Here is a 23,043-nt window from a genome sequence, read left to right on the forward strand (position 1 = left end):
GAATTCAACTTTGTCACACAAACTCCCAGCGAAAATGGGAACTTTCCTCTAGCTATATTGGGTGGGTGGCTGTCTTACTTTCAGCATGGTAGTACCATCACAACGTTATGGGCTTTCAACAAGATTACAAAAGAGCAACAATTTCGACTATGGAGTGTAGTTTTCTCACTATGGATGCCACGTAATTGTCTGCCATTTGCTCTCATCAATACAGGTGGGGTTCTCTATTGGGAAGATGACAAATATCTCTATGTCTATAACCCGGAAAATAAAGCTCCTGAGAACTTGGATATCAAATACTTCTTTAAAATGAATTCCAGGTTTCAGGAATCTTACATGTGAACAGTTTTCTGTCACTAAAAGCTATAGGAGAAAAATATGCAAAGATAATTGGTTCTGACGGACGCTCTAGAGTTATAAGAGATTAATGCTTTTTGAATTTGTAATTCTTTTGTTTTGGTTTGAATAAAATTGCTCTTTTGGACCTTGATATATTTGCCACAGTTCATGTTTGCTCATCTCTTAAATTTATTTAGTTATGCAAGAGTGGTGGCCATCCCTTGGAGAAGCATGAGCCTGCAATGGATTTTTCATGGCAATAGTAAAAAATTGTTTCTATGACAAATTTGTACCATCTCTAACCTTTGTTGTCTCTCTTGATATGTTGAATATAGTAGCTATAACCCATTGCAAAACTGTTGATGTGCACTGTCTCACCATAAAGCTTCATGGATTTGCTCATACTTGGTCTGATAAAGCATGCTAGTACTATATGCTCCACACTTTTAAGCTTGGCATTGCATGAAACAAATAAATGGTTTGATATGATTGATTCATTTTCATATGTGCCTCTGGAACAAATAGCCATATATAGAGTCGGGATTTATGAGCGGAATATTTTGTCGGGATAGCTAGCATTTCCGCTTAAGAAGGTCACAAATATTTACAGTAAAAGTACCAAGGATAGGCTTCATACAACAATTTAGTACAGGTATCTGACAATTCCATCATATGCTTCCAAATCTCCAATGTGCAATTACTATATTTTAAGAGTAATTATAGTAAATCTTTAACCCCATTAATTATATCTGACATTACACTTTCTGGAATACCATGATACTCATCAATTATTAACTCCTCATGTTATAGGGCCTACGATCCATGGATGTGCAGTCCATCCAATTATCCTTTTATATGTTTATATTGTAACCTATGTAATTATACTGAAATCTATCTAATAGAATGGTTCTTCTTATTGTCTCTCCATGTCTCCTTCCTTCACCCCTGATTCTCCTCAATCACGTTATCATGCCCGATGCTATACCGTAGAGCGATTAATTTTTTTTTTCCCAACATGGATGATCTGCATCATCGTCAAGCTAATGTGGAAATCTCTGGAATCAAATCAGATAAGTTGGATTTGTTTTACCTATAAATATATTTTTTTTTCTTTTCCCTGTTTTTGATTTTGGCTAAATCCAATATATCTAGCTATGGACGATTTTTTTTTCTTCATTTTTTTGGTCTTTAATTAAAAAACAAATGCTGAAAGAAGTTGCATTAGTAATTAGATCTGATTAGAGGGAGTTATCATCATAATTTTGTGTTCATAAGAGTTTGCCAATGTTGTGTAATAGTAAAGAGATTTTTTAATTAATCTAGATTTTGTTATGTCTGTGGGAAAATATCGTGTTCGCATCCCACCCAACCTGCTGATGAAATTATCTTATTCGTCACTGTGTCTGTTCGTCTTTACGAGGAGAAAGAAAAGCCGCCTCGTCTGTTCGTGAGAAGGAAGAAACCAGTCCGGTTCAGCTCAGTCCGGTCAGCCTAGTCAGGTCCAGCCAAGTTCGGTTCAAGTCAGTCCGGTTCAGCCCAGTCCGGTCCAGCCAAGTTTGGTTCAACCCAGTCCTATTCATACATGCCCGGTTCTGTTATGCTCCGTTCCATTCTGGCCGTGCGCGACAAAGATTGTTCCTGTTTTATTTGTATACAGTGGGAACCATTGTTTGAGGTATGTATCTAATATAGGTCTTTATATCGGATGTTTGTTGGGCTTATTTATTTGGTTTTTAGAACATGCCTAGTTCCGTTTTTTTTTTGTCTTAAGATAAGTCCATATCATATAAAAGGTCAATTTAAATTATGATTGCTTATCTCGATCATTAAGAATTTTGGTCTTAATGTTATTTTGTTCAATTGAATATGATATTGGCTATAGTTCAGTGATGTCTTTTGTTAAATTGGTTGTACCAACTCAATTCCAATGTATTTATTTGGGGCTTAGAAGTACTTGAGCACCATTATTGGATACTCGATATTTTCCCAAAAATTTGAATGTTCCGTGGAATGTATCCACTTGCTCGACTATTAATCTTTCAGCAGTTTCAAAACATACGTTCAAATAAAATCACATGTATTCCAATTTTTGTGGAAGAACTCAGAAAAGATGATATGAGTCATAAAATTTTCATTTCTCTACTTCATCCATAATACTAATGAACCGGTATATGTTGAAGTATGACAACAAGAGAATTATTTTTAGTAATACATTCAACCTAAAGTAAGTGGTTGACATGTGTAGTGAGATTCTCTTGGCCTATTGAGATAAAGAAATTTCTCAAATTAAGCTAAATGTAGCAAAATTGAAAATGGAAAGATCCCCAAAGTAATGAGGTTTAGACGTACCGACTCATATAAAGCATGTGATAAGGGACATATATATCATGAGACAAAAATATTATTTTTTTTCCCAGCAGTAATGACACCAAAGTATAGGTATCAATTGAAAATGGGATCAACTAAAATGTAATTCTAGCTCCCATCATAATAAAAGAGTTGGAAATGCGCCTGGTCATAGGTGTTGGTATATACAATGTAATGTGTATGTGTATCATAATAACAACCAATTTTCACATCAACTTTAATGGCAACAAGAACTTTGCATGGCCAATTCCCTATCTTATCGAGAGCAGGACTGCTCATTTATTTTTCAAGATAGAACAAAGACGTCGCAAAATCTCTAGATGTACCAAGAGATAATCACACCTTGTTAAATTTCCAAGTAACCCGTTGATAGACGCATTTATGTGTCTATTTTGTTCTCATTGTTCTGTATTGTTAGACTCGATTAAATACTTATTGTGTTATTTTATATTTTTGTAGATGTTTTTGTAAAAATAAGCTCTTGCGACGAAATTGGCTCGAAAGGTGGTGTTTTACACCCTAGGATAGAGTACTAAAGACACCCCAGAAATGCACCGGAGGAACCCAGAAAAAGTGTTGGAAACACCCCAGAAAAATTACTAAAGGCACCCCAAGGGACATGTGTTATTCGGAATCCAGCAACGGATAAGGGGGCGACCACTGGATAAGGGGTGACCTTCTTCACAAATTCAAAAAAATGTTTTTGGCGGGAAAATGGAGAACACTTCTACAGATTTTTGATCGAATTGTTGAACGTGTTCTAGGGAGATTCAATGGCTGATTTTTGGTAGATAGTTGTGATATGGCCTACTAAACACACTGTGGGCGTTTGGTTCGACCAGAATTGGCTAGAATCATCTAACCAATTCACGGGTTGAAAACAGGGCAGTTCGTGTATATCACGGGTTTCACGTGATTTGGAGAAGATTCAACGTGTTTTGTGCGTGCATGGAAGACCCTCACAGCCTGTTGGAGCGTGAAGGAGTTAAATATGGTCATTTGGAGGCTTGAAAACGCGTGAGAAGATGAAACAGGAAAGAAAATATTCCCAGAAATATTTTCTTTACTGCCGAGTTGAAGAGAATTATATGGAGTGAATGAGAAAGATTCGATGGGTCTGTTGGCTATAAATAGGTTGCTGGGTTGAGTAGAAAGGGTGTCGAGAGTTCAGGGTCGATAGGAGAGCTCAGGAGCGAGAAATCAAGAGTTGATGAAACTCTGTTTCTGCTCCTGCTGATGATGAAGAACACCAAGAACACGAAGAACAGACTCGCAGGGACATTCGTTTATCAACAGTGAAACAGACTCACAGGCGTGGGTCGTAGGTGTGGGTCTTAGAACCACAGCGACAATAGCACTTCTCTTTTATCGTTCTTTTGTGACGCTTCCTGTGGGTCACACATTAGCTGTTTACACCATTTTCTCTTCTTTTCTTCATTGTAAACACCATTTGAGCAATAAATAAATATTTTGAGCGTGTTTTTATCATGATGAGCTAAACCCAACACTAGGACGACGGAGGAGGGTGAATTTCATACATGGGTAAATTTATTTTATTATTTTTTATGACGTTTGCATTAATTTAAAATTTAAATATGATTTGAATTAATTGGTTGTTATTTAATTTGATGATGTATACTTAGCTTAGGTGTTTTGATACATCATGCTTAGGACTTACAATTGATGTTTTGAGAATCTATCTTGGAAATATCAGAGTCCATGTTAATTTTATTGAGTTTTAAATTGTCAAAGAATATATGAATGAACCCTGTGTAGTGAATTCGGCCAAATCCTTAGTCCCAGTACCTCTCGCCCATTGTTAATATTTTTTGTATATATATATATTTTTTTAAATCTAAAAATTCCATTTCCTTCACAAGTCTGAAACGAATCTTTTTACCACTATCACTACAAACAACTTTTGGAAAACCATCAAATTTTGGCGTCGCCGATGCGGATTTGTGCTTAGGTAGAATTTTTAGGTTTTTATTATTTTTTATTATTCAATTTGTTCTTTTTACGTCTCTTTGGTTGTGTCTTTGTATTACAGGTTTGAAGTTGTATACTAAAGACCTTGAAATCAAAGCTTAAAGCTAAAAGAGAAGGAAACAAGACAAGGCAAAAAAATAAAAAAAAAGAGAGGAAAAAAAAAGAGAGAATTTTTTTTTTTGTTTGTTTAAGAGACTTTCCATTTTTTTATTGTAATTATTATTATTATTTTTTGTATTTCTTTTCATTGGACTGGACTTTGGACAAATTATTTTAATTTTAAACCCTACGGAAGGGTTATATAAAAAAAATTAAATATAAACTGTTTGCGGGGAAGGACGACGATTACAATATCGTCTCGGCCCCTCGGGTTCGCACACTGACACCGGAGTCAGTGGCCCGAGTCGACTACAACGGTTCTTCGCCCGTCTGGTACGGGAGGTAAACTTCTAAACACCCGCGAATCTACTGTCAGCGGGTTTACTGTCTGCCTTAAGGTGATTGAGGACTGAACCGGCTGCTTTAATTTCCTAGTAAAGGGCATGAACTGGCCATATAAGATAAGGGTTCGGATTTCAACACCGTTCCCTTCTTGCCCGCCTTAGGTAAACGAAACCTAACGCGAACCTAAGCTTAAAGTTTTGACTAGAACGAGACATATAGGGTAACGAGCTTAGTAGAAAAGTCGTTCGAAAAATATTGGTTACTCTTTTAGCATACTTCGAAGTTCATGATGGTTTCTGTGAGTTGAATGCGTGATTGCGCCGCCTTGTGATAGCGGTGAGGCCTTGGGTATCAAAGCTCCACTGAGCTTCCCTCGCCTCGATTCAACTTACATTAGCTCAGATTGATTCCATAGGGGTGTGCTCAAATTGTAACGAATTCCTTTTCAAAGGAATACAAGCTGGTCTAGAAAACAATCTAAGTGGAGTCATCATGCTTTTTGTTTGCTAGATTCTATAGGTTTGATTTGGTCGAGTCATCCTTGTTTGTGATTGTGTAGAATTCCCTTGTAATTAAGAATGTCGAACTGGTATGATAGAAGCCAATACAATGATTATCGACCTGAATTTGAATATGGACATCATCCTTTTTATGACCATGTTGGGAATAGTGGTTGGGAACGCCATCCTTTGGAAGGATATGGGTCATACCCTGGTGAGTCCAATTACTATCCACACATGCATCAGTCTTACGAGAAAGAAGATTATAGTACTAGTTCTTCGTCTCTAGAGGATACAACAAACTATTGAAAAGTAGTCCTTTTTATGATCCCTCTGTTCCTATTCCTCCTTTAGAAGAGTCCCTCAGGAAGTTAGCTGAGTCGACGCGTAAGTTAGCTGAGATGAATAGTATAATTATAGACGAAAGAACTACAATAATGAGTGAACCTTCTTTAGAAGACCACCTCAAGCGGATAGCTGAGACGAACGAAAGAATTGCTCGAAATTACTTGAATTGCCAATATAGTGTATCCAATAATACCCTTGAGAATGAAGATAGTTATTTACATAATCAAGATAACAAGGCTAGAATTGGTAGCACTACTTGTTTTGATGAGGTTCGATCTTTTTCATGTTATTATGATGAGGATAGTGTTGATGGAGAATCATACTTATGTAGGAATAGTGATCAGGAAATGGATACTCCAATTGAGCTTTACAATGATAATATTATTTCTATTTCAAATCCAAATAATTTTAATAATTATTCACCTGTTCAAAAGGACGAGGATTTGACTAGAGATACCCTCATTTTAGACGATGTAGTATTTCCTGTTTACAAAGCCGATAATGATTTAGAGGAACGAGTTTATTATGAGAATAATGTTTTAGAGTCTAGAGATTTAGAAACAATAGTCTTAGACGAAGAAGATGAACTAGTAGAGCTTTTAAATATGAGTGAGGATGCATCTCCTGAGTATAACCTAACAGAAGCAATTGACCATTTTCAGGATTCCGATTATCTAGAAATTAGGGAAATTGTAGTTAGTCTACCTAGAGACACCCAAAACTCTAAGTTTGGGGGTGATTATCATTCTCCCTGTGCTTTACCTTTAACTCTTTGAAAGTTCCCTCGTGTAGGGCTTGACATTTGTGCCTCAACCATCGAACAAGATTATCTCCATACACGTTTTCCCGAACCTAATAATGTCCAGAAAGAAGTTCAGTCATTAGAAACCCATCCTCTGGTTGATGTGGTTTGCCCAGGCTATGATACCCTTATTGACTTTGTTTTCCCACCAAATAGTTTTCTTCCAAATGTGGGAGCGTTTATATTTCAAATGTGTCGAATATTTAGTTGTGAGACTAAACCTAAATGCTTTAGGAAATTAGAATCAACACATTTTCTTAAGAATGACTACTACCCTCACTGTGGTCAATTTTGTAAGTCAAACCTGATTGACTTAGAGGATCCTCAATTATTTAGGTTATTATTATGTGCTTCTAAATTTTTATTTGAGTTTTTACAGACTCTAGGACCTAATAATTCGGATCTCACTTTTGAGGAGTTGCAGCCTAAAGAAATATATTTAGACCCTTTTATAGAACCTGAACCTGAACCACAATTAGACGTAGTTGTCTTAATCAGGAAACTAGGTAAGGGCATGCTAGTCTTGTTCATTTTATTGGTTTACTGCAGTTCCTTTGGTCAGCTCTTTTTGGTTTTGAAGACCCACAGTTATTTCGGCTGTTACTTTTTGATTCTATGAGGTGACTAATTCCTTCCGATGTCTGGCTGAAGAATTTAAACTTAGCACTTCTTGGGAGGTAACCCAATCTCATGCGACACGGTAATATCTTTCCTTAACTCTTTTGCTTCAAATGGTAACAGTTTCTCCTTGTTCATATGCTTTTAATTTTATCTTTAGAACATTGAGGACAATGTTAGATTTAAGTTTGGGGGTATGGGAGAAACTTTTTAGTTGCACTTTTGAAACTTCTAGCGTCACATGGTATCCGGTTAGCTAAGTTTACATATTGTTTCTCACCGAAAAGATAGAAATTGGAATGCTAGAGATAACAACTTATTGAGACATTAGAGAAAAAGACATTGAGATCCTTGAAATTCAGGAGAGAACTTGTTCCTTTTAGAGGGTAACTGTGATGGACCTAACCATACATGATGAAAAGGCAAGTAGGTCAGGGAAATGCCAGAAAGACAAAGCAACCTCACAATGTAGTCTTAGTTACTGGATTACGACTCTCTCTCAGTAGAAACTTATCATCATCAACAAGCGGAGCGACATCAAAATCTATGAAGAAAGTTGAAGACGTTTTAGGTTTAGAAGCAACAATAGAAGAGAATAATTCAAAAATCAAAGTTGAAGTTATAAGAGCAAATGATATAAGTTGTTAGAATCCATGATACCAAGACATCACAAGTTACGAAGATCCAAGTTTTGAAAGTCCTTCTCTCATGGCCATGTAAATTTTTGTCTTGTAATTTTTTGTTTTCAAAAAAAGTGAAAAATGAAAAATGAAAAAAAAAAAATGAAAATAAAATAAAATGAAACATCATTTCGTTCTTTTTGTTCAATAAGGCCATAGGGAAGAAGAAATTTATAAGTCAAGCAAGAAATCGAAGAGAAGAGTTAATTTTCAAGGTTCTATGAGGTTCAAGATTTTATCATCAACACTTGAAGACCGAAGAAGGCGTTGTTTCTACTGAGCACTGTGAGAGAGTCAAAGAAAGATGCATTTTGGTTGCTTTGTTAGTCTGCTTTCAATCTGGCACAAAATCTTTCTAGCACTGGTTTAACTCATCACACGTAATTAGTCCAGCTGTGTAGCAGATGTCCCTCTCATTTTTATCTCTCTCCTAATCTTATCCAGCTGTAAAGCAGCGGGCGCATCTTACAATGTTTATCTAGCTGTGTAGCGGATATTTCTTTATCTAGCAGTGGTGTGGATGTGTCTCCCCTTTTCTTCAGTCAGCTTTAGAGATGACACCTTTAATTTCTCTGGCATTCTACTTACTTGGACATAGGTTGAGAATATGTATGTCCTCATAGCTCTTTGGATACTTGTGACCAATTAGGAGTAAAGGTTTTTTTTGGGTACACCTTTGATAAACCCACCCGAGATTAACTCGGTCACTTTTCAAAAATAAATTTTGCTCGAGGACTAGCAAATAATAAGTTTGGGGGTATTTGATAGACGCATTTATGTGTCTATTTTGTTCTCAATGTAAAATCGATTAAATAATTATTGTGTTATTTTATATTTTTGTAGATGTTTTTGGAAAAATAAGCTCTTGCGGCGAAATTGGCTCGAAAAGTGGTGTTTTACACCCTAGGATAGAGTATTAAAGACACCCCAGAAATGCACCGGAGGAACCCAGAAAAAGTGTTGGAAACACCCCAGAAAAATTACTAAAGGCACCCCAAGGGAATGTGTTATTCGGACTCCAGCAACAGATAAGGGGGAGACCACTGGATAAGGGGTGACCTTCTTCACAAATTCAAAAAAAAAAAATTGGCGGGAAAATGGAGAACACTTCTGAAGATTTTTGATCGAATTGTTGAACGTGTTCTAGGGAGATTCAATGGCTGATTTTTGGTAGATAGTTGTGATATGGCCTACTAAACACACTGTGGGCGTTTGGTTCGACCAGAATTGGCTAGAATCAGCTAAACAATTCACGGGTTGAAAACAGGGCAGTTCGTGTATATCACGGGTTTCACGTGATTTGGAGAAGATTCAACGTGTTTTGTGCGTGCATGGAAGACCCTCACAGCCTGTTGGAGCGTGAAGGAGTTAAGTATGGTAATTTGGAGGCTTGAAAACGCGTGAGAAGATGAAACAGGAAAGAAAATATTCCCAGAAATATGTTCTTTACTGCCGAGTTAAAGAGAATTATATGGAGTGAATGAGCGAGATTCAATGGGTCTGTTGGCTATAAATAGGTTGCTAGGGTTGAGTAGAAAGGGTGTCGAGAGTTCGGGGTCGATAGGAGAGCTCAGGAGCGAGAAATCAAGAGTTGATGAAACTCTGTTTCTGCTCCTGCTGATGATGAAGAACACCAAGAACACGAAGAACAGACTCGCAGGGACAGTCGTTTATCAACAGTGAAACAGACTCACAGGCTTGGGTCGTAGGTGTGGGTCTTAGAACCACAACGACAATAGCACTTCTCTTTTATCGTTCTTTTATGACGCTTCTTGTGGGTCGCACATTAGCTGTTTACACCATTTTCTCTTCTTCTCTTCATTGTAAACACCATTTGAGCAATAAATAAATATTTTGAGCGTGTTTTTATCATGATGAGCTAAACCCAACACTGGGACGACGAAGGAGGGTGAATTTCATACATGGGTAAATTTATTTTATGACTTTTGCATTAATTTAAAATTGAAATATGATTTGAATTAATTGGTTGTTATTTAATTTGATGATGTATGCTTAGCTTAGTTGTTTTGATACATCATGCTTAGGACTTACAATCGATGTTTTGAGAATCTATCTTGGCAAAATCAGAGCCCATGTTAATTTTATTGAGTTTTAAATTGTCAAAGAATATATGAATGAACCCTGTGTAGTGAATTCGGACAAATCCTTAGTCCCAGTACCTCTCGCCCATTGTTAATATTTTTTGTATATATATTTTTTTTTTAAATCTAAAAATTTCATTTCATTCACAAGTCTGAAACGAATCTTTTTACCACTATCACTACAACAACTTTTGGAAAACCATCACCCGTGCAAATGGATATCATATGGAACATCAAAATGATGAGAATGTAACTGATTGCATCTTTTATTGTCTCTAATATATTTGGAAGGAAATATATTTTAGAGAAACTAATGAGTCAATCTAGTGCAATGTAATTCACTATAATATTTGGATTATTGAATCCATATTGACTCCGACGATGACTGACTCATACAGGCTTTGGGCATAACCATAAAGAAACATTGTTTGTGACATGATGATTGTTTTGACAGAACTCATACAAATATCACTTTATTTGAGTGAACGAAAATGGAAAAAAGATTGACAGAATGCAAAGTGACGACATATCTCTCAATAAGTGTTTTCTAAATTACTAGATGCACAACCCCCTTCCCATTATGCTTTTAGGTAAGAAAGCATATTACTCATTTTTACAAAGTCTTCAGTAAAACAAGATCGAGACCATCCTAAGATGCAAATGGTAAAATTTTCATATTACAAAGAAAACAAGGTGAAATTTAGAAAAATATTCATGCAGAATGCGGACCATTAAAGTGACTGATGGATCTGGTGAATGTTTTGACATTTTGGACTAGTTATAGTTCCCAAGAAATTTGTGTTTGAAAACTCCTAGCACATATTACACAATGCAAAGTGCAAAGGCTAACCACCCTTGTTAATGCTAGAGAATTTACATCAAAAGGACTTGATGAATATTGCATGTTCAATAGGATCAACATAGAGCATCTTATACCCAATGGTCTCGCAGAAGCTACCATCAAAGGTTACAGATGGTGTTCAAGGAATAGGTTATGCGTACCAACCTACCTTTTATTGCTTTGGAGATATGCAATATTACGCGCATCTTTACTTAATTCGGTTTAGAACCCAATATTAGTCAACTTTTTCTGCGTACCAGTTGGTAATTGAATTTAAGCCTGACATTTGTGTTCTTACGCATTTCTGGTTGCACTATATATGTGCCATTACGAGTCCACATCGTACTATGATGGGTTACGAAAATGATTAAGTAATTTTGTTGGATATTTACTCTCAACAATTATCCGCATTTTAAAACTTTAGGCAGGAGATCTCTTACCGCTAGATTTGCGGGTTATCACTTTAATGAGACAGTCTTCCCGTCGTTAGGGGGAGATAAAAAAAAGTATCATCTAAGGGAACGACAGGAATTTTCGTGGTGAGTTCCCACTATGTCTCATATTGATTGTTGTACTCCACAAATGTAAATGTGAAGTGATAAAGAATATTTGATTTTCAGAATGTACACTGATGTCGATAAAGTGACAAGATCATACATACTAGCTGCAAATATTCCTGCAAGGTTAGAAATCCTCGGTATGGGGTACACCATAGACTAAGGTATTGCAACTACACTTGGTGGAAGTGTAGTTGAGGCCGTGGCTCCATAAAGCAAGATGGAAAGGCCACTTGGTTCGATCAATCCTCACCTAGAAAGGAAGTAGGTGAGTAAGGCAAAACTTATTTATATCATCAGAAATCATCTCATAAGATTGTCTCTGAATATGTCCATGAATCAAATTGGAGGACGCTCCGAAGTTTTAAATGATTCTAAAGAACAATGAAATCCTGACGGATTATGAGAATGCACATGAGTTAATGGAAGGATCATGCGTGCACAATAATGATATAATCCATAAATAGTTGCTCCATAAGTAGAGCACAATGAGATCGAACCATGCTTTACTTTGACTAATTTCAAATAAATAGCATATTTGGCATACACAATCCAGGTAGAACTTAGTTCTTTAGCAAATATACGGGTATTTAGTGTGGTAGTGTTAACCAACCAAGTGTAAAGCCTATTGGAAATATATAATTAATTTTTCATAAAGCATAATGAGAAGAAAGTAGTCTTAAAGTACAATGACCCGCCTTGTGGCGCGAGGTTTCTCACAAAGCCCTGGAATTGTTCTCTTGTAATGAACGTTATAGAGTTCTGCTACCTAGTTAGCTTGGTAATTTCAAAAGGACTTGAAATGCAGCATATGTATGTGGTTGTTACGTATCTCTGAAAGAATCAAGAGATAGAAGATATTTACAAAAGTAATTGATAGACTTTTGTTGCCCAAATCAAATGGCTCTAAACCACGGAGTGCGTTTACAGTTAGATAGAACGCTCACTTATAGATTCAAGCAATCAGACGGATGTGGTATACCCGTCTAAGTGGCTATTTGATTTGGAGGGGATAGACAAGTAAGTTATTTTCCTTGCATATTCATAAGAAAGTTCCTGATTTGGAATTCTAGCTATTTATGTTGATGGTACAAACATGATGTGTACTCTTGATGTGATAAGAGACCTTAAAAGCTATTTAAAATCCAAATTTGAGATGAAAAATCTAGGGAAAGCTTGATGGATTACTGAACTTGTGGTATATTATTCCACCAGTTTGCATATGTCTAAAGTTGTCAGGAAATTTAACAAAGACATGCATCCTGATAGCACTCCCATGATTAGTCGAGGTTCAAATGTAAGTAAGTAACCATTTTGTCAAAAAGAAATATGACGAAGATGCGTTGGGAGATGAAATTCCCATATCTAAGTACAATAGACGCATTTTTGTATTTAGTATAATAATGTACTCGATTAAATTTTACATCCTCAGGGAACTTGTTAGCTAGATATAGCTCCGCGCCAACACAACGTCATTGGAATGGTATATTGAATGTAATCATGTACTTAAAAGTAACCATTGACATAAATTTGTTTTATCCCTACGAAGACATTAAAAGGAATGCTAATGAAAGTGCAATACAAAAGTTGTTGATTATGAAGGAACAATAATCTCTTCTCCAGCGAAAGTAATCATAGGGAGATATGGTAGATTATTTTCTAGGTTATTACCGATATTCAGCTTTGAAAAGTACATGACTAAAGGAACAGTCTGGAACAACTCTGAAAGTAATCAGGGGGAGATGCCGACATCAGGGGGAGGGTCCAAGGATATGATGTCCATATAATTTACTTCGAAATTGAAGTTGTATTGTACTCTTTTTCCCTTCGATCGAGAATAGTTTTTCCCAAAGGGTTTTGTTACTCGACAAGGTTTTTAGCGAGACAATACTAAAAACATCAAGTATGTTGAACGTTGAAGATATAAATATCACGTTGATATTACTGAAAATATCTGAATCAAAGAAATGAAACGCGATAGTCCGTTAAGCAACGTAACTTCCAGAATCAACAACATGGTCTTATAAACATTCATGTCACCAAAGTAAAGTGTGATAAACTCCTTTTGACTGCATTAGACTAATGAAAATTGTCTGACATCAGGGGGAGCATCTAATGTTGTGTTGAAATATTTTCCTTCACCGAGGTTACTTTTTCCCACAGGGTTTTGTTGCTCGTCAAGGTTTTTAATGAGACAACAACAAACACCGGGAATGTAATTTCCCAACCAAGCCTATTGTCTTTCCTACGAGGATTTTCTTCCTTAGGAGTTGTGAAGAAACTAGTCAACTTCAACGGAGCAAAGTGATCATCTGCAATTGATCACCTTTACTTGGATCTGTCTAGTTGTACTCTTTTCCCTCCTTTAAGGTTTTATCCTATTAGGTTTTCCTTGTCAAGGTTTTAATGAGGCAACATATTGGATCACCTTTACTGCTTAATATTGTACTTTTTTTCTTTAGTTAGGTTTTGTCCCTCTGGGTTTTCCTGACGAAGTTTTAACGAGACAATTAACTTAGACTCATCCGTCTTTGAAGATCGTATTGCATGTGATGAACTACGTGTAAAGTACAAGACAACATGTGAAGAGTTGTACCAAGGTTTTAACCCACTGGGTTTTTACTTGTCAAAGTTTTAATGAGGCGATTGATTTCGTCACAAGCCATCAAGGAGAGGACGTCATTTGAAGAATTACATTCAAAGCACTATATGTGAAGCAGTGTATATAAAGTTTTATTATTGAACCGCACCAGGGAGAGTGTTACAGGGCCTACAGTCCATGGATTTGCGGTCCATCCAATTACCCCTTTATATGTTTATATTGTAACATATGTAATTATACCGAAATCTTTCTGATAGAATGGTTCTTCTTCTTGTCTCTCCATGTCTCCTTCCTTCACCCCTGATTCTCCACAATCACCTCAAGGTTTGTTTCTATCATATTTCCCTTCTCTCTCTCTCTCTCTCTCTCTCTCTCTTATTTTTCTGTTCTTTCCTTTTCTAATTTCATTTTTTAGGTTTTATGATCAGAGAACTCTGGAAATGATGTTGAGACATGAATTTGATTCTGCTAGAAGGAGCTTCCTCAAGATTCCAGAAGCACTCAATATTCTGCCTAAAATGAATCCTGAAGGTCAAATTTCTCATTTTCGTTCCTTCATCTTATTTTGATTTTGATTTCGTTGTAATTCTGACAGTAATTTTGTGTATTATGGTGAAATTTTTAGGTATATATGTGAATAAGAATCTTAGATTGGACGATATACAAGTGCATGGTTTTGATTATGAGTATACATTGCAAAAGACCACATTGTAAATGAGGTTAGTAGTACCAATTATGTGTTTGTATTTGTTTGTTGCTTGACTGTTTTTAAGATAAGTTTTGGAACAAGTGATTTAGTTTATTTTTGGTTTTGTGTTTACAGTTTATCAGTTTAAGTATCCAGAGATTTGTTCAACTGGGATCCGTCTTTTCCAATTAGAGGACTGTATTAGGATAAGCTAAAGGGGTGTCTCTTGAAGTTGTATTTCTTTGGGTCTATTGAGCTTGACAGATGCTTCTTTGGTTGTCGAAAGGTGTGCATTATCTGTAGAGTTATTTTTAGTTTCCTGTGTAAGAATGTTTTTTGCTTAATGATTCTATGCTTATTACTAAATTCACATTGTTAATCTTCTCTGTAGCCTAGAGGAAATAGAGAGATGTATGGGACACGGCATACTGGGCGAGGTCAAGCTCGTGGACTTGTTGGATTGAGGTTGGTATTCGCCATTCATTGCTTTTTAAATAGTTTTCCCTTCAAATGTGGACATTCTCTATGACTAGTGTGGTGTGTGTAGATTTTGTGGAGTCTGTCCAATAGATGAGATTCATCCACCACGAATCCGATTTATAGATATTTGGACAATCCTTTAGGTATGGAAGTTAGATTTAGAACAGGACTAACGATGAAATGTATGGAAGTCAGATTTAGAACAGGACTAACAATGAAATTTTTGAAGAAAACTCTCTGGATCTTAGATTAAACCTCTAATCAAGTTCATTCTCAAATCATGCGAGTAAACTGATCATAGAATGAGTTTATCCACACTTTAGCCATTGTTTTAGAGGTTGTAGTTGTTGCTGAACTAGTTAACAGTTCAACAGTTGTTTTGAGTGTACAAAGAAGGAAAAGTACTTGCCAGACTGAGATTTTCAATCCGACACTAATATTATACTAAGACCCGACTATAGGTGGGACAAATGGGATGGGATAAATCTGGAACATGATGTGGTGACTTTCCTCACTGGACGGATGCTACATCATCTCCCGCATTTATCCAATCCCTTTGCTGATATTTCTAGTGTATCTAGTGGGTGTCATGGTTCTCATTTGAGATCCACCGTTTCCAAAAATGTTTATTATTGTCTGAATCAAACTAGTTTGATCTTGATCAGTTCGGGCAATTATGAATTATTAATCTTTTTGGAAATAGAAGGTCTCGCATGAAAGTCTTAGCACTAAAAGTAACTCAGCTCACACAAAATTAGGCCCACTTTTAATCTTGGGAAGGCGAGCTCCATACTATGTGAAACAGTTTTTGAAGGATTTCATAAGGACGGTCAGTCAGAACTACTATTTATTATTTTTTGGTGTTTAGGTTGTTAAAACTCTAGGGTAGACCTATTCATAGATAAATGAGCATGGAGCATTTGCAATTCAACGGAATTTCCCATCATAATCATCCTTGGGCATATGCCTGAGGATCACTAGGGCAAGAACTGGAGAGAAGGGATCTATAGTTTATAGTTAGTCCATCAGCAAACTAAATCCCAAAAGCTGGAAGTACCATGATCCATTATAAGACACTAGTTTACAAAGTTCAGATAACTTGATCTTCCAATGTCAAGAAACTATCTCATATACCAAAGTCTGTAACAACAGGTTTTGTTTCTGCTCCATAATCCATAACTTTGAATAGGGTATGTACAGATTTTGTCTGTCATAGCTGGGTTTTTTGGTTTGCTGCAGTTTATGTCCCCGCATATGCTTGAACCTATTTGTGTTCTTTTTACAAAATTATTGATTGAGTCTAGATCTGAGAAGTTAAGATTTTTCCATGGCAAAACAAGATTTTTTTCATAGTATGAATCGATCTTATTCTTGGTTAATCATTGATATTTGTCAGCCTTGCTCAAAGATATGCTGATTTATTTATGCAATCGCAACAGCAAACTCTGAGAAGGAATGTTGTTGAAGGTGTGTTAGCCTGTCAATGCTCACATCTGCTGCATTCGGAATCTCATTTGATTGTTTTAAATAGTGCTAGGCTTAGTCAAGTGAGTCAAGTGTTAAGACTTGATACGGTGTTTGACACGGTTACAAGCCTAGTATATCAATGTGTACTCTCGTTGGAGGGTGAAGTTCATATCTACTCTGCACATATGTCCCCTGCATTTTTTTTATATTCTGCATTCCCATAAATTGGCTCTTGATTTGCATAACCTGAGTTTTTCTTAGCTTAACATTTCTATGCCTTAGTTTCTCTTGATTAGCTTTGCCTTGAAGGCTCAAAGCTAATTCCATTGTCAACCATGATGTATGGGTTCTAGTTTTAGACACTCTATGACTAGTGTGTTGTTTGTAGATTGTTTGGAGTCCGATTGTTGGGATTCATCCACCACAAATACAATATATGGATACGTGGGTAATCCTTTAGATGTGAATGATTTAGATTTCACCCTGCCACAGGACTTACAGGTCTCAGTTTGGGAAGAAATGATGAAGTTTTCTCAAAGATCTCTCTGGATCATTCTCAAATCTCTTCCTAGTATTACAAAGCGCATAAGTCGACCTAGGAGTATTCTATCCATCTAGTTTACATACTTTAGCATTGTTTTAGAGTTTGTTGCTAAGCTAGCGATTCTAATATATCCGGTGGCTACGGCTTTTGTTTGAGACCCAACTACTTTCAAAAAGAGGCTGGCTATTATGTTTGATTAAGTCTCTTAGACTGAGAATTAAACACCCGAACTTTGATAATAATAATGATAATGAACTTTTTACTGGAAATTGTAGGCCTGACATAGCACCACAAAAAAAAAGTATAACATATGAGACTCGTTCTCAATGCCAAGCATGTTTTATACTGTTTTTAAAATGTTTGAAGCACAATTCAGTAGTAGATTTACCGTGCAAATGATGTTTGTTTTGAGATGGCTGTGCTTATTGATGGTCCGGTGCACGGTAAATCTACTACTGAATTGTACCTAAAATTTTCATAAGCTAGAGTTTGTGTAGCCACCTTGTGTTTCTAACTTCCCCTGGATTTGATAGGGATGAAACACAACTTGGCTTACATTCCATCTAATATGAGCATTTAGTACCTTAACTTCGATGATCTTAGACTTTCACATTCTCTTAAAATTCCAAATATCAATAATAAAGCTGAGTCTTCGGGTTGCAGGGAAGCTTTTGTAATTGACAGAAGGAGAGTCGCCCGAAACTCACTTTTCCATGCACATATCCCAATGCTAGAGGGGTTTTCCAAAAACCATTAGATCTTCTCTCGGGATTTTTAACGGGAATTTTTGCAGGCGGGTTTACGTTCACAACAGTAATGGATGCAATAGTAATGGATGCAATAGTAATGGATGCAGTACCCAGAGAAGATCCAATAGTAATGGATGCAGTCCTTCTATCATTGGGATAGGTGCTGGAGAAGTGGGTCACCCGCTCTCTCTTGGATTTTTTTGTGGGATTCAAAGCATTTCCGAATTATTATTTTTCTGAAAAACATAATTGAATCAATGAACTGCAAAGAGATTACACAACACTTCTGCTATACCATGCAGGTTAGACTCTAACACTCTACTATAATGTGTCCCTAAACTCCTTGTCCATGTCACGTGTATCATTGAGAATGACATGACTTGAAAGAGTGTTTAGCTCCCATCTGAAATTACAATGTTGATTCTAGAAATCTTCGCGAGAGCATCAGCTACTCTGTTTTGGACATGATGTGGGTGGGTTCTAACTTTGGACGTCTCCTACAAATCCAATATTTTAGATAGTGATGATTTACAGGACTAACCCTAATATATGTGATGCTTAATGTTTACAGACTTGCACTAGGGTTTTTTGGGCTGTTTAGAACAAGTTCTGTTTTGATTGATCGTTGTTTTGAGCTAGGTCAGTTCTGCTAATTTGTTGATATGGTACAGATTCTGTTAGTCACAGCTAGGTTTTTTTGAGTTGCTGCAGTTTTATTGCCGCACATGTGCTTGAGCCTGGTGTTGTTCTTTTTATTTCTTCATGTCTTTTTGTGCAAAGTTATTGATTGATTCTGGATCTGAGGAGTTTTAGATTTTTGCATCGTAAACCCGATTTCTTATGAGTGATTAGTGATCTGAGTGTTATTGCAGTTGTGTTAGCTTGTCAATGCCCACGTCTGCTACATTTGGGATCTCACAATTTGTTAAATGGTGCAACGCTTAGTCAATGTTAAAGCTTAATACAGTGTTTGACACGGTTACAAGCCTAGTATGTACCCTACACTTTTTTATTGTTTCCCCATAGACCCCTGAGTATATCCAGCTAGTTTACATATTTCAGTCACTGTTTTAGAAGTGCATTTGCTGCTAAGCTAGCTAAATGTTGCTAGACAGGTATGGCTTTTGTTTGAGGTCCACTATTTTGAAAAAGGGTGTCAGTGCTGAAATTATGCCATATTGTTCGGGTAGAGTCAGTAGATGAGAGTCGGGTCTGAATACCAAGCATAACTTTCTAGTGGATTTTACTGTATAAAAACTACCCTTGCAGTGAAGCTTTTACAATTGACTGGAACAGTATCCTATCATAAGCGTTCACTCTGGCTTATGCCTGAGGAGAACTAGGGGAGGAATTAAATGTGTGGTTTGGTGTCGGGAAGGTCTATTATATCATGTAAGGTGTTTCAGTAGCTCACATCACAAAACCATGAGAATCAGTGGCGGGTGGAGCCAGCTTATGTCATGGGGTTAATTTTCCCTGAAGGCTGCTGCCTCTCGAGGTCTATTTAATCTTTCTAAGGCTTGATTTTTTGGTCGATATATGTACCCTAATTCAAGGGCAATATATGAACAAAGAAGGGAACTAGCTTTAGAAGGTCAAAGTAGGGTTTGTGGGCCAGTGCCGAAGGAATTAGTTGCTTGTTGCTTATGCTGACTCTGCCACGGGTTCAATTGGTTTTGAGTTCGGTAATAAAAAAGTTTTTAAATCGTTCAAATAAATCTTATGATTTTTTGGTTTTTTTCTTGGGTTTAGGAAATTATCTCTTACGTGTCAGTCTTAAGTTCTTTGGTTATACCTATCAAAATTTTCTCTTTGTAAAATACTAACCAGAATCCTATCAAACCCGAAAAACTATACGAAATCGGAAATATCTGCATAGTTCAGCTATGCAAGTTTGCGGAGTTGTGTAGTTCAGGTGCGATAGTGGATTTCATGTATCGTGTTGTTGATCTAGCAGGAAGTTTGTTGTCAATCACCAGGACAAAGTTCCTTTAGATAACACTAGTTTACAAAGTTCTTTCAGATAATTTAATCATTCATGTCAAGAAACTATCTCATTTACCAAAGTCTCTGGTAACAACTGGTTTTGTTTCTGCTCTATAATCCACACCAGGGATTTATTAGAACCCGTTGAAGATTTAGGTTTTTCTACGCCCACCTAGAGAAATTTTGTGATACCTTTTTTGCGACGTGGCTTTAAGTTGGCTGTGAAAGTCATGGCTCAATAGGGCATTGTCTTTCACAACTAATTTAAAATCATGTCTTAAAAGAACTATACATGATTTTTCTCGGTGGGTGTAGAAAGACAATAATCTTTCGGTTCCACTGCTATCACCATTGCACATGTACGTTACATTATTGTATCATGTTTTCCCCATAGATTCGATCATGATTTGCATAATTTGAGTTTTTCTTAGCTCAACTGTTCTACCCAGATGAATAATAGGCCTAACCGCCTAGAAATGTAAGGCAAAATTTCCGAACTTCGCCTTGAAGCTAAAATGAAAACCCAATGACACCCTATACTTGACTTGCTTTTGAAGGAACTAAATGAGGAGAGGCAGTTGGCACGGTCTAAGATGAAGAGAATGTTTAATAGCTCTTTTGGTGCTACCTTCCTCGCTGATACTAGTCAGGAATCTGCTTTTGCCTACAACATTCATCAATATGCCGATGTCTATACCAGTAAACTGGAGAACTTTATGTTGTATCCGCCAGAAACATGGCGTCATGATCCTTTCGACGTGAAGGTAAATCTTTTGACCAGTTCAATGTATGTTTTGAATTAGTGGTAACTTGGTGAAGCAAGATTGTATTCTAGGTTAACGAATTGCTGAATTTACACTCTTAGTAGGTCAGATGTGTTTTGAAATATGTTATTTATCTCAATGCTAGAACTTTATGATCCAAATTTCTAAAGTCTTCACTGTGTTTTAGTACTATTTATAATCTAAGAAGCCCTGTGGCTCAAGATTGCCTAGTATACAAAAATCTGCCAGCAGGTGGCCTGGCATTTTCTCCTGCATTGACTGCTTTGAACAAAAATCTACCTGGTTACTGGCCTACTCTAACGTACCCAAACTAAATCATTGGAATATACAGGTGAGTCTAAATTTTTTCAATCGTATAACAAGTTTCTATAGATAATGATACAATACCCAAGAAAAGCACAAGGGAAAAGAAAGATGGTAGCTTACAACACCACAAACATGAGGAAAGCCTCGTATTTCCAAAAATCAAGAGGAAAAACTGGTACTACTTCTTGAATGTTCTCTCTTGATAGCTAGGAATTTGGCTTCTTAATCATCGTAACCCGGTAGTTTTGGATGGGCATGGCTGGAAGAACTGGCGTTTGAAGTGGTATGACGCTGATGAGACTGAAGTGAGAATGACCTTATAAACTGATCCGTTGGTATTTTCTTTCTACTTCTGAGGTGGTGGCAGTGTCATGACCCTCAAATACGGTGGACGTGCATTTTTGTTCTTGCATGAATTCGTCTCCTAGTTGATTCACGAGATGGACGTGCATTTTTGTTCTTGAAAGATGTTGTCTTCCATTTCCACAAAGCGAAGTTCCCCGGGAGATATCTCTTGACTATGCCGTGAATCATTGACTTCTAATTGTAGAAATATAAATGCCATGCATAAGGCAACTAATTCTAATTACATAGTCACATGGCCTAAATTCTTTTTCGGAACCCGAATTTTACTTGAAAAATTGCCGTTGTACCCGTTTTGTTGACCCAAACTCTTTAGATATATGACAACAAAATCATATATCTGAATTTTATCTCCGTATGTGAAACCCTAGTTGATTCGGAAGAAAAAAATACTACCGGAAAATAAACACAACAAATCTCCGTATCCCGCTTCTCCTCTCCAACATCTCCTAATAATATACGCAAGATCATAAGCAAGGAGAGAATCGAAAGATCATAAGGTATGGATTTTTATCTTAGTTCGATTGATGAATCTGGTAGAAATCAGTTGGTGAAAAGGGTTATACCTGAAGAAATATTATTAGACATCATATCTAGAGTACCGTTACCGTCTGAGGGAGTTTTTCATAGCAAACTGGTATGCAAAACTTGGTTAAAGGTCTTTAGGAGGCCTGAGTTTGTCGAAAAACATTTACATTCTCAATTGCTTCAACTTCTCCATTTTCATAATTATAAATACTATCCTCGTTTCAAGAATAGTAATGGTGCCAGTGACATGGGAATCTTATTTTACTTTGTAGAGTGTCATGATGATTATTATGATATGGCTTATGCAGAGTACCGTGGAAACAAAAACAATAAGAGTAGTATTACATATCCAAAGATGTTAACATACCTTAATATTTCTAGTGCTGATGAACTAATTAGCTCATGTGATGGATTAGTTTGTTTGTCTAAAGAAAATGGTGCATATGTCTCCATATGTAATCCTGTGATCCGAGAGTATGTCAATTTGCCAAGGTGTGGAAAAACTAAGCAAGTTTGTTATGGATTCGGTTGTACGAATACTGATACGAAAGATTATAAGGTTGTCAGAATAATCTACTACGAAATGAAAAATGATGAATGTGATGCGCTCGTTTAAATTTACACTTTGGGTAGTGGTACTGGTTGGAGAGACAAAGGAAGAATTGCACATTCTTTCATGGATCATTGCGGTGTACTTGTAGATGGGGCACTTCATTGGCTGGATAACAAAGGGAAGATATGGGCGGTTAATTTGGTTGATGAAGAATTCAAGTTTCTCACACAAACTCCCAGCAAAACAGTGAACTTTAGACTAGCTGTTTTAGGAGGCTGGCTGTCTTACTTTGAGTATGATACCAAACACACTACGTACGGGCAATGTGGCAATTGAAATACGAAGCAGAAAAAAAAACAAAACAGAATGCATCCCAAAATAATTATCCAATTAGGTCATATCCAG

At 36.6% G+C, this 23,043-nt stretch overlaps 1 long non-coding RNA gene across 1 annotated transcript; it reads left to right on the plus strand.

Annotated features, from left to right (window-relative positions):
- The first annotated feature begins 14,438 nt into the window (after window positions 1-14,438).
- On the plus strand, window positions 14,439-21,022 carry LOC113282646. The gene is made up of 6 exons (XR_003327085.1): window positions 14,439-14,513; window positions 14,605-14,720; window positions 14,815-14,908; window positions 15,013-15,163; window positions 15,269-15,342; window positions 20,661-21,022. It is a non-coding gene; the product is annotated as an uncharacterized LOC113282646 (long non-coding RNA).
- The last annotated feature ends 2,021 nt before the right edge of the window (window positions 21,023-23,043 follow it).

Source organism: Papaver somniferum, chromosome 5, assembly GCF_003573695.1.
Source record: "Papaver somniferum cultivar HN1 chromosome 5, ASM357369v1, whole genome shotgun sequence".
Taxonomy (NCBI): Eukaryota; Viridiplantae; Streptophyta; class Magnoliopsida; order Ranunculales; family Papaveraceae; genus Papaver; species Papaver somniferum.